The following is a 14,443-nucleotide window of genomic DNA, read 5'->3' on the forward strand; positions in this document are numbered from 1 at the left end:
GCACCGTGTGCCACGTGGCACACGTGTCAGTCTGTGTCAGACACCCCATCGCGGTACGCGATGTTTGTCTTTCTTGACCCTATCGCGTAGCGCGATGGGTCAGAAAAGCAGATTTTACATTTTAGCCCCTGGGGTTTGGAAATTGACGGAATTGGTCCCTTAACTTTGGAAACTTGACATTTTTGGCCCGAATTTACATGATGTTACAAGGGCACTTTTGTCTTTAAGAGCACTCTGCTCCCTCTGCAACTTGAATTCGGCCTCAAGCTCTTGAATTCGAATGCCTTGGGAGAGACACTTGATTTTCCAGGGCTGAGTTTGCTTCTTGTGCCCGGACTAAATCGTCCCTTTCTTGTTGAGCCTTGGCCCGAGCAGCCTCAAGAAGGGAATTTTGCTTCTCACAAGCTTCCTTCCATCGGCGAGCAGCTGCAGCGTTACGGTCCTGCTCACTCTTGAGGGCATTCTCCGCGTCAACATGCTTCCATTTAGCAGTATGGGCCGCAACGCGGTGCTCCTCAGTTTCCTTCTTTGCAGCCTCAGCGGCTCGGCGAGCCTCCCTCACCTTCTTGCCTAGAGTGCGCCACTCACATAAAATCTCTTGGCTACCAGCTAAGGCATTAGCCAGATGGTAGGTTACATTCGTATGAAGGTCATTGCGGGAAAGGTCACGTTGATATGACATTTCAGCAGGGGGCGCACAATGTTTCATAAAACTCATACAGACCCCAGGGTCAGTAAACCGGGATCCGTTAGTAATGTCCCAGGGAGGGGCAAACAAATCATGCTTGTCACCCAAGTTCGCATCCCCATAATAGCGGGAACCTGAGGGTTCTAGGCGAGCTGGGAAAGGTGATGATTGTTGAGGTGGAGGGCGAAGAGGAGTCTCATTACTCCTGAAACCCCCTGCATCCACAGGCGGGTCATCCCTCTGTAAATCCGTACCACCCCCAGCCTGGAAAAGGTAGTCAAAACGATTATCATTCCCAGACTGCTTGTTAGGATCGTCCGCCGAAGTGTCAACTGGAGGAGTCGGCACCCTCTCTTCCATAGTAGTCTCAATTGGAGGAGAGGTCGGCTGATCTTCCATGTTAATATTACTTGGCGGGGTAGAAGGTGAATCTTCTACCTCTTTTTCTGGAAGAGGAGAAGGTTGCCTTTCCATTTGAGGAGTTGGAGTAGGCAACCACTCAGACACGTGTTCCGGTAAGATTGATGGATCTGCACAAAAATTACACTTAGCTAAACAGTTCAAAATGGCAAAGTATTTCAAAATCAATACATACCTTCTACCGTGTCAATGCGATCGGCAAGACTGTACTGTGGCTTCTTAGGATGATGGGTTTTTCGTTTCTTCTTAGAAGGACCCGCCTCAGCATCCGCAGTCTTGGTACCCGCTTGATCGGCTTGAAAAGCCAAAAAAGCCCTCTTCTTCTCTAATTCTGCCAATAAATGAGAGATAGAAGAGGATTCAGGTGTATCGTCATCAGACCTTCTCTCCTCTTGAGAGGAGGAAAAATCAGAATCATCGCCATCATCATCACTTGATAATAAAGTGGTGATCGTCCCATCCGAAGTAATAGCAATAAGCGGATGAGGGTTTAGAACATACGCACCTGTCTCAAAGGTGGCGTCCGAGATAATAGGCTCAGCCTGCACCTTCTTTGGAAAAAGGAAACGGGACTTGGTTTTCTCAAGAATAGGCTGGTCCTCGGCATCCCGGATGCTGTGTCGAATGCAACCTCTATCCTCAAAAAGGGCATTGAGCATAGAACGTCGACCTGAAGAGATAACGAAGTTAATCATAAAAAACTTCAAAGAAGAAGGAAGAATAGTAGGAATAACTTACGTTCATACAAGTCCACAAAGATAGGCTCCATAAACTCTGAGGCCCAAAGACGGCTCATACCTGCCCACACCAGGGCTTCCTCAGGTAGTGCCTGCATTGGCGTTGGTTCCACCATCAGAGTGCGAAACCAGTCATGACCTTTGTGGGCAGCTGTAACAACGTCCGGAAGACGAGAGTTAACCGGACGGCGGACCATGGCAACAGGTACCACGTCCTCAGAAATCCAAAAAAATTTGCTGCGCCAATTGGCGGACACCTTCTCAACTTCGTATCCAGTACTTCAGTAGGAAAACCCTTGGCAGGTATACCAACCATCGCGGATGGCAAGACGGCAGAAAACGGGAAATCGATCAAAGTGTGGCACTAGATCACGTGCTATACATACGAATTCGTAATGTCGAATTCGCATTACAGTACGTGGATGTAGTTGAGATAAATGAATTCCAAAGGCGGTTAACAAATTCATAAAGAATTTCATCATGGGAAGACGAAAATACCCACAGTAAAAGTAATCGGCATAAATAGCCATTTTACCGGGTGGAGATTAACTAGCTATAGAGCCAGGTGAAGGAAACTCCGGTTCCCATTCCGGTGGAATACCATACGTCTCTAACAGTCGTTCGTATTCCGAGTAGTCCCATGAAATTTCTACCTTGTCAACTTCAGTCTGAACGTTTGACATTGCAGAAGAATTTGGCAGAAGAATGTATGAGAAAATTCAAACCTTTATCAGAAGGAAAAGTAAAGAAGTTAAGTAGAGAATAAAGACGATAAAACTTCAACCAGAAGATTTCTCTTCCTTTTATACCCATCGTAATTAATGCGATGTGATATGAACAGTGGAGAGAGAAATTCATCGCCTAATCACAAACCGCCACGTCACGTGGGAAATTCGAAAAAGAGAAAAGCAGCGCAGTCGAGTACAGTGACAGCCGGCATAAACGTCCCATCATCTGTTCACGCGCCTGCGAGTGGTCAACTTGTCCTTCTTCATGATTATCTACACTAGCAAGAAGATATTTTATACTTAACTTCAAAATCCAAAAACCCCAAAAAAACATTAAGTCCAGAATTTCATCCGCATAAATATATCACACAGAAGAAACACTGGATTGGGGGGACTAATAGAGGTAGGGTACCAAAAAGACCTAAATACCCTTAAAGAATACCCGCGGGTCAGTCAGAAGTCCCTCATAAGGCACCCGCGGGGCATATAAACCATCCGCACCATTTGAGAAAGAAACACCCTCATAGCACATGCGGAAGCATCACAGCATCCTCAAAAGTCATCCGCAAGAAGGAATATCCTTCCGCATAAATAACTACGAGGTAATGCTCCGGGACAGCTGTCAATAACCAATTATCTTCTAGAAGAATTACCAAGATGCTTTCTTGGGCAATACGTGACATTTCAGCCAATCAGGCAGTGACACCTGCCAAGGTCGTTATAACCGTGCACATGGCCAATACTACTCCATTAACCAATGATAGAAAGACACGTGTCCAGGTTGTTATACATGCATATGCGACGTATAAGTTAAACCTATCGTATAAGGACACGTGTCCAGACGGTTAGGAGGCATCTTCTATGAGGACCGCTGGCCCAATCATTTCCATGCACTCTTCGGCTATAAATACCCTCTCAATCATCATGAAGTATTCATTCACCATCACTGTACTTTCTCAATTTACTTAAGTATTTTATCTCCTTGTCAGAACTATACTTATTCTCACGCCGGAGGGTGGTTACGGGAAGACCCCCCACCTTGTCATTCCCGTAACGAGCTCACGGTGTTCTGTTTTGCAGGATCTACGTCATTGGACTTTGGGAATTGTATTCATATCGTACTGACAATAACCGTATTCTTCCTTGTGGACTCATTGGATCTAGGACCCATTAATGAGTAGTAGATCCGTGTTTCTTCATCTCCCCGCTCTCACCCGTGTAACGTCTTAATATTTTTGGTTATCAGTTTAACTTCATATATGCGTATAATCAATGTCTTAGAACTACCACCTGTTACTTCCAAATTTAGTATACACAAATAGATGTTATCATATTCTTTAACAATTACAACAGCACCTTATTTTTCCCACTTGAAAACCTAGGGTACATTGCTTGCTATAAATATAGTGTTCACAACTGCTAGTAGTACACAATAAAATTATTCAAACCCTAGTATACATTAAGTTTATTAAATATTAAGTATCAAAAGCAAATAGTACGCAAGAACACGGTTCCAAGTAGATATTTAACTTAATTTAGTTCATACACTTCTTTTATTTAATCGGACCTTGAGACCATGCTTCATCAAAAGTACCATAGAATTTGCTGGAAGCACATGATGACCTTCCACCAGTTGAGTGTGGTAATGGTAAATTATCTTGGTTGCCACTATCTTCAGTTCACACAATGCCATATTCTTACCTAAACAAGCTCTTGGTCCAGAATTAAATGCCGAGAACTTGTATGACGGCTCATGTTTGATTCCTCCGTTCTTAGAAATCCACCTTTCAGGCTTAAAGTCCATGCAATCCTCCCCCCATATTGATTTCATCCTTCCCATAGAATAGAAACAAAGAATAATGTTGGTATTTTTATCAACTTTGTTGCCACTTGGAAGGATTTCTGGTTGTAACGGAGATCTATTATTTAAGGGGATCGAGGGATATAACCGTAAGGATTCACATAAAGCTCCATGCAGGTAAACCATTTTATCGAACTCTTTCATGTTCCATCTTTTACATGTATTAACCTCCAAATGTGTTTGAATCTCTTCGAGAATCTTATCTTGGACAATTGGATTTCTCGCAATAAGATAAAAGAACCAAGATAGAGCGCCAGCAATACTATCTTTTCCTGCAGACATCAGATTCAGAAAGGCGTCCCTTAGAAATTTTGTAGGATCCACAGATGTGCCAGTCTCATATTTAAGCTGACTCGTGATCTTTGTAAAAAATAAGAACTTTTCTGCGTCATGTTTCATATTATCGTACTCCTTTTGTTTTTTAGCCAAGTAGTTGTATATGAATTCATCAAGATTTCTCCATGCATCACTCAACTTCTTCTCTTTTCCCACTCGAAGAGCTTGTTGCAATTTCCAAAGCCATGGGGGCGTAACATGTCTAAGAAAAATAGCTTCTTCAGCATCTGTGAAGGCTTTCAAACACATATTATATGGAAAATCAAGAGATAAGCTCTTGGGGTCGTCATCAAGGAGTAGTTTGCTTACGTTGTCAAATGCAAACCTTTGAAATATATCTTGCAAATCGATCTCAGTGCCACGTTCACAAATAGATTGAAGCATAGGTAGAAGCCCATTTTCTACTTTGTCCCAGATAATTTTCTCCATCATACTTTGAAACTCGGCATGCTTAAATATGGAAAAAGTAACGTTGTGGTTGATCTCCCATAACTTACCATCAGAATTGATGATTCCATCTCCTAGGATATCAAAGATTTTTTTAAATTTGTCACCTCTGGGATAATTGTTGAAGTGTTTGCTAAGAATGTGATGGATGTCTAAAGGATCTGTGGTAAGTATTAAGTCCATGTTGCCGAACCAAGGGCCTTTCCACATGAATGTACCACGACTTTCTATCAGAATTTCTGTGACGTAATCATTGATTCGGTGAACGTTTACAAGAAGTCCTGGTATCATACCAAGAATTGGCCAATTTGCGGGGATAACAGTTCTATGTTTCTTATGGGAATAAATTATCATTGAAATCGAAACAGGAATGACAAATAAAAAGATAATGGCAAAGTATACAAGCAAAGCCATGTGTATGAGTTTATGTTTACAATGGATGAGATTATAAAATGCTCTTATTCCATCCTTTAAGTAAGCCAAAAATCTCCTACGACATTAGCTTGCACATTCAGTTATTAGATAAGGACCAGCCGCATGCTACATACCAGCATTGTACTATGCCTAAAAGAACCCTCCTAAAATTTGGCACACCTATTGATTTTTCTGAATTCCTCAAACCCTGCAAGTTCATACGACTGAGTGGGGTCGGATTGGTATTTTTAAGTTTTTTTTTTTTTTTTTTTTTTTTGGTTTCATATTTATGTTAACTAATTTTGTTACATTTATGACTGGTATCATATGCATCAATGACATATACATCGATCACATGATCACAATATGTTTAATCTTAAATAACTTTAATATACTTTCTAAGAATCAAGAATATGGCGGTACAGCGCCCATAGAACACATCTTATTCAAGTGAGGTCGTTATACCTATAATAATATACTAGTTGGGTACGTTGAATGACAAAAATATATAATATTTTAACTTTAAATTGAAGTTTCATAAAAAAAAAATTCTTATTTTAATTTCTCATATACAATACTTTAGGATTTACAGAATATTTTACTGACAAAGTATTTCTTTGAATAATAGGTTTGAACAATATATTATACACATAACTACATAATGTGGTCTAGGCAAATTAAACTAATGTTATGTAGACATCAGTTTTAAAAAGTACAACAAAATATTATCAAGAACAAACTTAGATTTAGAAAAGTCATGAAGTGTATACACCCTAATTCTAATGCTACGTAACTAAGGCGTACATATAATATAAAAATAAACATACATTAATGTATCCACTAATGATAGCTTCTTAATTGGTTGAATTACGCAGTATAAACATTCTCAAGCTACACATTTTTTAATAAAAAACCATTTAAGTATAAGTTATATTTATTACTAATTACAACTTCGTCATTTTAGAAGAAGTCATTATTACACATTATCAATAACCATGACTAATTTCACAAACTTCGCCCATTAAGATCATTTCTCACGTGATCCCCTGTAATGTTGTGTTATGGAAAGACTTTAAAGTCTATATTAAATTGTCATGTTACTGTCACGTAGGCTACAATTAGGACTTTAACCTTAAAGCCTTATTGTGGTATAAAGTCACTTAAAACCCCACTCCTTTATATTTGAGCCCATCATTTGTGAACATGATACCATGGTTGTCCGTGAAAATTCTAAAGCCCACCTCCATGGTGCCCAATACATGTAGCTTCTATGCGGCGTTTGGGGCGGTAAAGCCCCTCTGAAGCCGACAACATTTAACCAAAAAGTAATAATAATAATAATAATAATAATAATAATAATACATAAGTTAATGAATTTAACGCGTGTTTTAATCTAAGGCAAATATGTCTTTTCAGTACTTACATATTTGCCCCCACAATTTCCTCAACTTTTAATTGTTTACATTTTTCAAACCTTATTTTAAATCAACTGCCCATGATTTTTTTAATGTCATAACTTTTTCGTACATTAGTTTTATTAAAGACCAATTACACCATAAAATGAGCATTTTTTTCTTTAATTTGAGTAAGACATTTGTTATATCATTTTTATTTAAAAAATTAACAATATTACGTGATTATAGGTGATACGTTCTATGCAACATCACATGAGTACCCTTCTTTAAAAATCCATGTTGAATTGTGATATTTATTTTTATTATTTTTTAGAAATGCCACAATATGAAAATATACTATGACTCCGTTTATATATATATATATATATGTGTGTATGTATGTATGTATAAAGCTTCATTTTCCGTATTCATCTTACATCGGTCATGATCAAATGCATCCTCTGTTACAATCAAATTGTTTTTTTTAGTATAACTCGGTAAGATCCGCCGCGACGTAAACTCAGTCGGTGTCGATTAAGTTCGTTACAATGACTAAATCAACCTATAAATATGTAAACGTCCAAAACGGTAACGGCAATGTACAACTTAAGATCAAAATGACATGAATTTGATCAGTATTGGTTAGGTTCATTACAGTACCGAACCTAAACCTAAAAGTAAGTTAGTAGACCCCCATAATTAGGAGTGTTCACGCTCCAGTTCGAAACCGTGAAACCACCCAAACTGGTCATCGGTTCGGTTTCACGGTTGGTTTTTTTCCGAAGGTTTTGGCCGGTCTGTTTCAATAAATTCAAACCATAGCAAACGGTTTGGTTTATGGTTTGTGTCAAAAACCAACCGTATAAAAGCAGACCGTACAATTTTATTATACTTACTTTTTTAAATATATATGTTATATAGTATCAGTATTTTGTTAAATATAAACCTATAGTGTAAGTGTATAATATTTGTATTAATGATTAACTAAATACTAATTAAAAAATGAGTTGAGGCCCAAATCTAATCGCATTACCGCAGTAAATAGTTGCAATTGATGTCACTGTGGATGTTTTATAATTAAACTATTAACATCTATTTAACATACATTTCATGTTTCCGGACAGCTTGTGTTTAAACATCACTATGGACGAGACTTAAATAAATAAGTTAAACTTTTACATATTATTCATAGCCCAACATGTCCAAACCATGAAACCAAACTGTACGGTTTGGTTCGGTTCGGCCTAAAAAGCTCAACGGTTTGGTTTTGGTTTACAAGAATAAAAAACCGTTACTAATGGTTTGACCATAAAACCGCGAAAATCAGATCGTGAACACCTCTACCCATAATAGTGGTAGCACTCGTATAGCTAATAATACACAAAAGTAACATATTTAAAACGATGTTTATTCGATAGATAAAACCAGAGTGTTGATAAAACTCAGACGTTGCGGTAGCGAGTCAATGTGAATTCGGACGATATCGAATATGTTCGTTTTGGGTCAAGAAATAAACCCAAATAACAAATTCATCAAATTAAAATATTTAAAAAAAAACACACAAAATAATCAAAAATATAACACATAATAAAAGAAGCTAAAAAATATATGCCTCGAACTTGGGTTGCAAAGTAGGCTCAAGTCTAAACAAACAATACAACCAAGACACCACACAAACAAAATTGATTGAAAGTCACAAATAAAACCATAAAAAACTAATAAGAGAGCACATTAATTTGCTGTGGCACCGACATGTGAATAAATATCTATAGTATAATATTTATACATAATTAAGTTTTTTTTTGTATCATCGCTATGGTGAAAAGGTGGATATATGTTGCAACCCTGGTTTGAAAATAATTCGTAGGGGTATGCATCGGTTGGTTCGAGGCGGTTTTGAGTCAACCCAATAACTGATATGTCGGTTAATTGATAACCATAACTATAATCATTTGTTATGGCAGTTTCGGTTAATCGATTTTAAAGGTTACATCGAGTCAGTTATGGGTCGATTAACTGTAACCAATGTAATTGGGCCTAAATTTTGGTACCAAATATTACAAAAAAAAATAACGACATGACATAATCAAACCAAACATTAATATCAAATATTCGTAAAAACGACATATATAATCTAGAAAATAAAAAAGACACAATAGATCGTAAAATATAACACAATATATAACTCCTCTAATAAAAGATTACCACTAAGTGCAACTTGTCAACCTCTCATCAACTCTTAGACTTTTTAACCCATTTTTAAAATATGAATCCTATGGGTCATTACCCACCCAGTTTAATGTTATTCGGATACCTTTTATTCCTTTCTAAACCCTAAATCACAAAACTCTATCTTCTCCATCATCCTTCCCCCTCTCCATATTATTGCTCCTCCACGGCCGCCCCTACCACCACTGCCCGCACCGCCACTCCACGACCACTCTCCCCACTCCATCATCCTTCCCCCTCTTCATATTATTGCCCCTCCACGGCCGCCCCTACCACCACTTCCCGCATCGCCACTCCACGACCACTCTCCCAACTCCATCATCCTCCCCCTCTTCATATTATTTCCCCTCCACGGCCGCCCCTACCACCACTGCCCGCACCGCCACTCCACGACCTCTTTCTGGTTTCCATACATCCATCCATCCATCGATCGAAAACTCTCCTTCAACGCCAAATATGAATACCAGACCGGGACTCTTCTCCAATATCGACAAGAAAGCCAAAGGTTAATTCAATTCATTTCGATTCACTATTATATTCGTATTCAATTCGCCCTAATTTCTTTGTTTGTTTGATTTGATTAATTAATTTGTTGCATCTGTTATGTTTTGTGTTAGATCTGTTAACGAGGGATTATATAAGGGATAAGAAGTTTTCTGTCTCCACCGTCAGTGCGATCAGCATTGTATGCAACTCTGTCTCTTTTTCTAACCCTATATTTTATCATTTTTCTTTCAATATTTGATTCATTCATTCTAATCACACAACTTTGATTATAGTTGAGAGCAAACTAATCACACAACTTTGTAGGATGTGTATAGTCTGATCCATTCCTTCTTTATTTGATTATCATGTATATTGTCTACTTAAAAGTTAGGGAACTAATTTGTAATTTCCTAATTTTGTTTCATCATAAATATTGTTAGTTTCTACACAAGGAGGTCCTAGCATTTAGCATGGTACCTTAGTCCTTACACAATATAGAAATGCAACATAAATCAAATAAGCCAAACAGTTTTCTATAAATCAATTAAAGATAGGGATAATGGCTTTAGGTTGGGTAAATAGGAAAGGGCAATCTTGGCATACTATGACATTTAAAAGCAAAATTAGTTCAACATCTTGATTATGAAAGTAAACTTTGATCTTTATATCGTCAGATAATTAGTTCAACAGCTTGATTATGAATGTTGTTAACTTTTTTGTTGTTACTAATATGTTCCATTTTTTTACTGTCAGATAATTAGTTCAACAGCTTGATTATGAGTTGTCAAAGTCGATTCAGGGGACTCTCCCGTGGTGCATGATGTTCGCAGACGATATTGTGTTACTTGCTGAGAAAAAACAAGATCTAAACATGAGGCTTGAGGAGTGGCGAACAACCTTAGAGACAAAAGGTTTAAAGATTAGCCGATCTAAGACGGAGTACCTCCACTGTGATTTTGGTGGGATAAACGACAATGAAGACGCACAGATCACAATTGAAGGGCAGGTGGTCCCGCAGGTAACGAAGTTCAAGTATTTAGGATCATTTGTACAGAGCGATGGGGAATTAGACAGTGATGTGACCCACCGAGTTCAGGTAGGATGGTGTAGATGGAAAGCAGCCACAGGTATATTGTGCGACAAGAGTTTCCCGACTAAACTAAAGGGAAAATTCTATAGGGTGGCAGTTAGACCTGCAATGCTATATGGAACAGATTGTTGGGCCATCAAGAAGGCACAAGTGCGGAAGATGGAGGTAGCAGAAATGAGAATGCTACGTTGGATGTGTGGGCACACAAGACTAGACCGAATAAGAAACGTTGTGTTTCGCGAGAGATTAGGGGTGGCGAACATAGCAGACAAGATAAGAGAGTGGAGATTGAGATGGTTTGGACATGTAAAGAGAAGACAGACGACGAATCCTGTTAGATCCGTAGAAAACATTATTATAGAGGGGAGGAGGGGTAGAGGACGACCGAAATTGACTTGGGATGAGAGGATTAGGCATGATTTGATAGACCTAAACCTCTCCGAGGACATGATTGAGGATAGGAATGCGTGGAGAAGTAGAATTAAAGTTAAGGATTTTTAGAGAGAATTGAATACCTTAGGGCTTAGACTTAACTTATTTAGGTCACATACCATAATGGTATTTCCCTTACATATATTATTATTATTATTATTATAATTATTATTAGCTTTTATATAGCTGTTAAACTGTGATCTTATTATTAATATTATTATAATTAGTAGTAGTTTTTATATAACTGTTAAACTTTGATTTTCCTTTATTTTGCTTCATACACATGTACTTAGAGCCGAGGGTCTCTCTGGAAGCCCACCTCTTTATTCCTTTGGATAGAGGTACGGTGTGCCTACATCCCACCCTCCCCAGACCCTACTTATAGCTTTGCTGTCGGTGGGATTTTACTGGGCATGATATGATGATATGATATGATATGATTTTGTTCATTTACTTGTAATGACCCAAACTACCTACAAATTTACAAGATGAGTTTTTTGACCCAAACTATTTTCAATAGCTTGGGTTGAATTCAAACCCATTTTGTTAAAATCATTGGCATGAAAATGTATGGCAATTGTAGTATGGAAGCATGTTTATATTTTTAGCTTCTTTAGTTTTTACTTTTGATACCATTTTTGAACAATATGTATTGTGTATCATCTGCAGACTCTTGGGCTGGATTTGAGCATGTGTCACTTAATAATTAAACTGGTCTGGACCCTCCTGGTGTATTACAAAAAGCCCGATTTATGAAAGCCGGTTACTTTGTTGCAGGAATTTTGTACGGCCATTTTTGATGGCAAATTTGGCCTGCATTAGATATGAAAAGAAATATATGCATATGACTTTACGGTATATATTGATCTATTTTCTTTTTAATCAAATTTGGCCCGCACTAGAGGACAAAATTGATCTCTTTTCTTTTTAATCAAACTGGTCTGGACCCTCCTGGTGTATTACAAAAAAGATTTTTTTTTTGTTTGTAATTTTTTCATAATAACTTTTTAGACGCGGTTTTTTGTAAAAGAAAATCAAAACCAGATCATCATCATGTCATTTTCAGAATACCAATATAATAGTTTAATAAAGAAAGGAGACATACTCAAATGCCTAATTTATTCCGGTTACCTTGTTGCAGGAATTTTGTATGGCCAGTTTTGATGGCAAATTTGGCCCGCATTAGAGATGAAGAGAAATATATGCATATGACTTTACGGTATATATTTAACGATTTTGTTAGTATTGATTGGTATTATTAGTATTGAAATGATATAACACGTCGGGTCATTAATATTTACTCTACGATGGAAAGCTAAAACCACATATCTTATCCTAGGAGGTCCCCGAAACTAATGTCGAGCCAGTTATGGTTGTGGTTACAAAGAGCCTTAAAGAGATGGTTTTGGATTCTAAAAAAATAATGGTAACTTTATACTTGGTTTTACACTTACACATATAAATATTTGGCCTATTGATTTAACTGTTTTAAACATGGTTTTACACTTACACATATAAATATTTGGCCTATTGATTTAACTGTTTTAAACTTGGTTTTACAGTTTTACTAGAGGTCTATGCATCATGGTGTGGACATTGCAACAAGAAGTTGAAGCCTTTAAGAATGTGCTAATCAGGTACAACTACCACCTAATATTTTTTTTGCGGTTACAAATTTTGATACGGAATAATATTAAAATATAACGTTTTATAATGTTAACTTTTAATTAAAAAGTTAAACAAAAAAAAGATATTTTTTTTTTTGTAATTTTTTCATAATAACTTTTTAGACGCGGTTTGTTGTAAAAAAAATCAAAACCAAATCATCATCATGTCATTTTCATAATACCAATATAGTAGTTTAATAAAGGTAGGAGACATACTCAAATGCCTAGTTTATTTTTATTATTATTATTTTTAGCATTTAGCACCCTAAATATATGTTACAAATAATATTTAGCACCAAATTTCAACTTTTTTCGTGAGAAGATATGATTTAATGTTAATATTACAAATAATTTGGGTAAAAAAAATGTGTAATTATATTAATTAACTTGGAGGAGTTTTATATGGAAGGTATCTTTAAAATTTTAAATTAATTTATATAACTAAACAGGTCAACTTAATCCCCTAATTTTAGTCTCCTTCAAATATCCCCTAATTTTAGGAAATATTATTTAAATTATAACAACCGATTTTCCTTATTTACTATTTCAAATAATCAATACTATATTTCATAATATTGTAATATTTCTAATAAAGTTGGGTTTTTTTTCATATTAGAAACTCATTTTAACCAAAAATAAATATGTTTTTAGGAAATAATTTCATTTTTTTGTAGAAACTCATTTTTAACCAAGAATAAAGATTTTTTTATAGGAAATAATTTCAAATTACATTTAAAAAGTATATCACAAAATATAAAACATAACAACTCCCACTAATTTGGGTTTCAATATCTAAAAACACAATACAAATCATTATATTATGTGTTATATCAATATATATAAATATAAATTTAATGTTAATATTACTAATAATTTGTTTTTAAAAAAATGTGTAATTATATTAATTAACTTAGATTTTTATATGGAAGATATCTTTCAATTTTCAAATTAATTTCTATAACTAAACAGGTCAACTTAATCCCCTAATTTTAGTCTCCTTCAAATATCCCCTAATTTTAGGGGAATATTATTTAAATTATAACAACCGATTTTCCTTATTTACATAGTTCAAATAATCAATACTATATTTCATAATATTGTAATATTTCTAATAAAATTGGGATTTTTTTTTCATATTATAAACTCATTTTAACCAAAAATAAAGATGTGTAATTATATTAATTAACGAAAGAATCGGTTAAAGACGAGATTTCAAATTCACATAATCCTGAATTCAATAACACATAATCGGTTAAAGACGAGAAAAAAATGGTATAAATTCGTTTTTTTAAATAATATCTTTAAATTTTCAAATTAATTTCTATCAATAACATGTCAACTTAATCCCAAAATTTTTGACTCCTTCAAATATTCCATAATTTTTGCGGAATATTATTTAAAATTTAACAACCAATTTTCCTTATTTACTATTTTCAATTTTCAATCCTATATATAACACACAACATCTACTATCTAACACACACCCAAATCAACTCCAGAACAATATGGCAAAC

The 14,443-nt window shown here is 35.9% G+C and overlaps 1 pseudogene; it reads right to left on the bottom strand.

Annotated features, from left to right (window-relative positions):
• Positions 1-3,877: 3,877 nt before the first annotated feature.
• On the bottom strand, positions 3,878-5,807 carry LOC143544759 (alkane hydroxylase MAH1 pseudogene; annotated as a pseudogene).
• Between the last annotated feature and the right edge of the window lie 8,636 nt (positions 5,808-14,443).

Source organism: Bidens hawaiensis, unplaced genomic scaffold (assembly GCF_021521415.1).
Source record: "Bidens hawaiensis isolate Kalapana, Puna unplaced genomic scaffold, B.hawaiensis_p1.1 tig00013745_1, whole genome shotgun sequence".
Lineage (NCBI taxonomy): Eukaryota > Viridiplantae > Streptophyta > Magnoliopsida > Asterales > Asteraceae > Bidens > Bidens hawaiensis.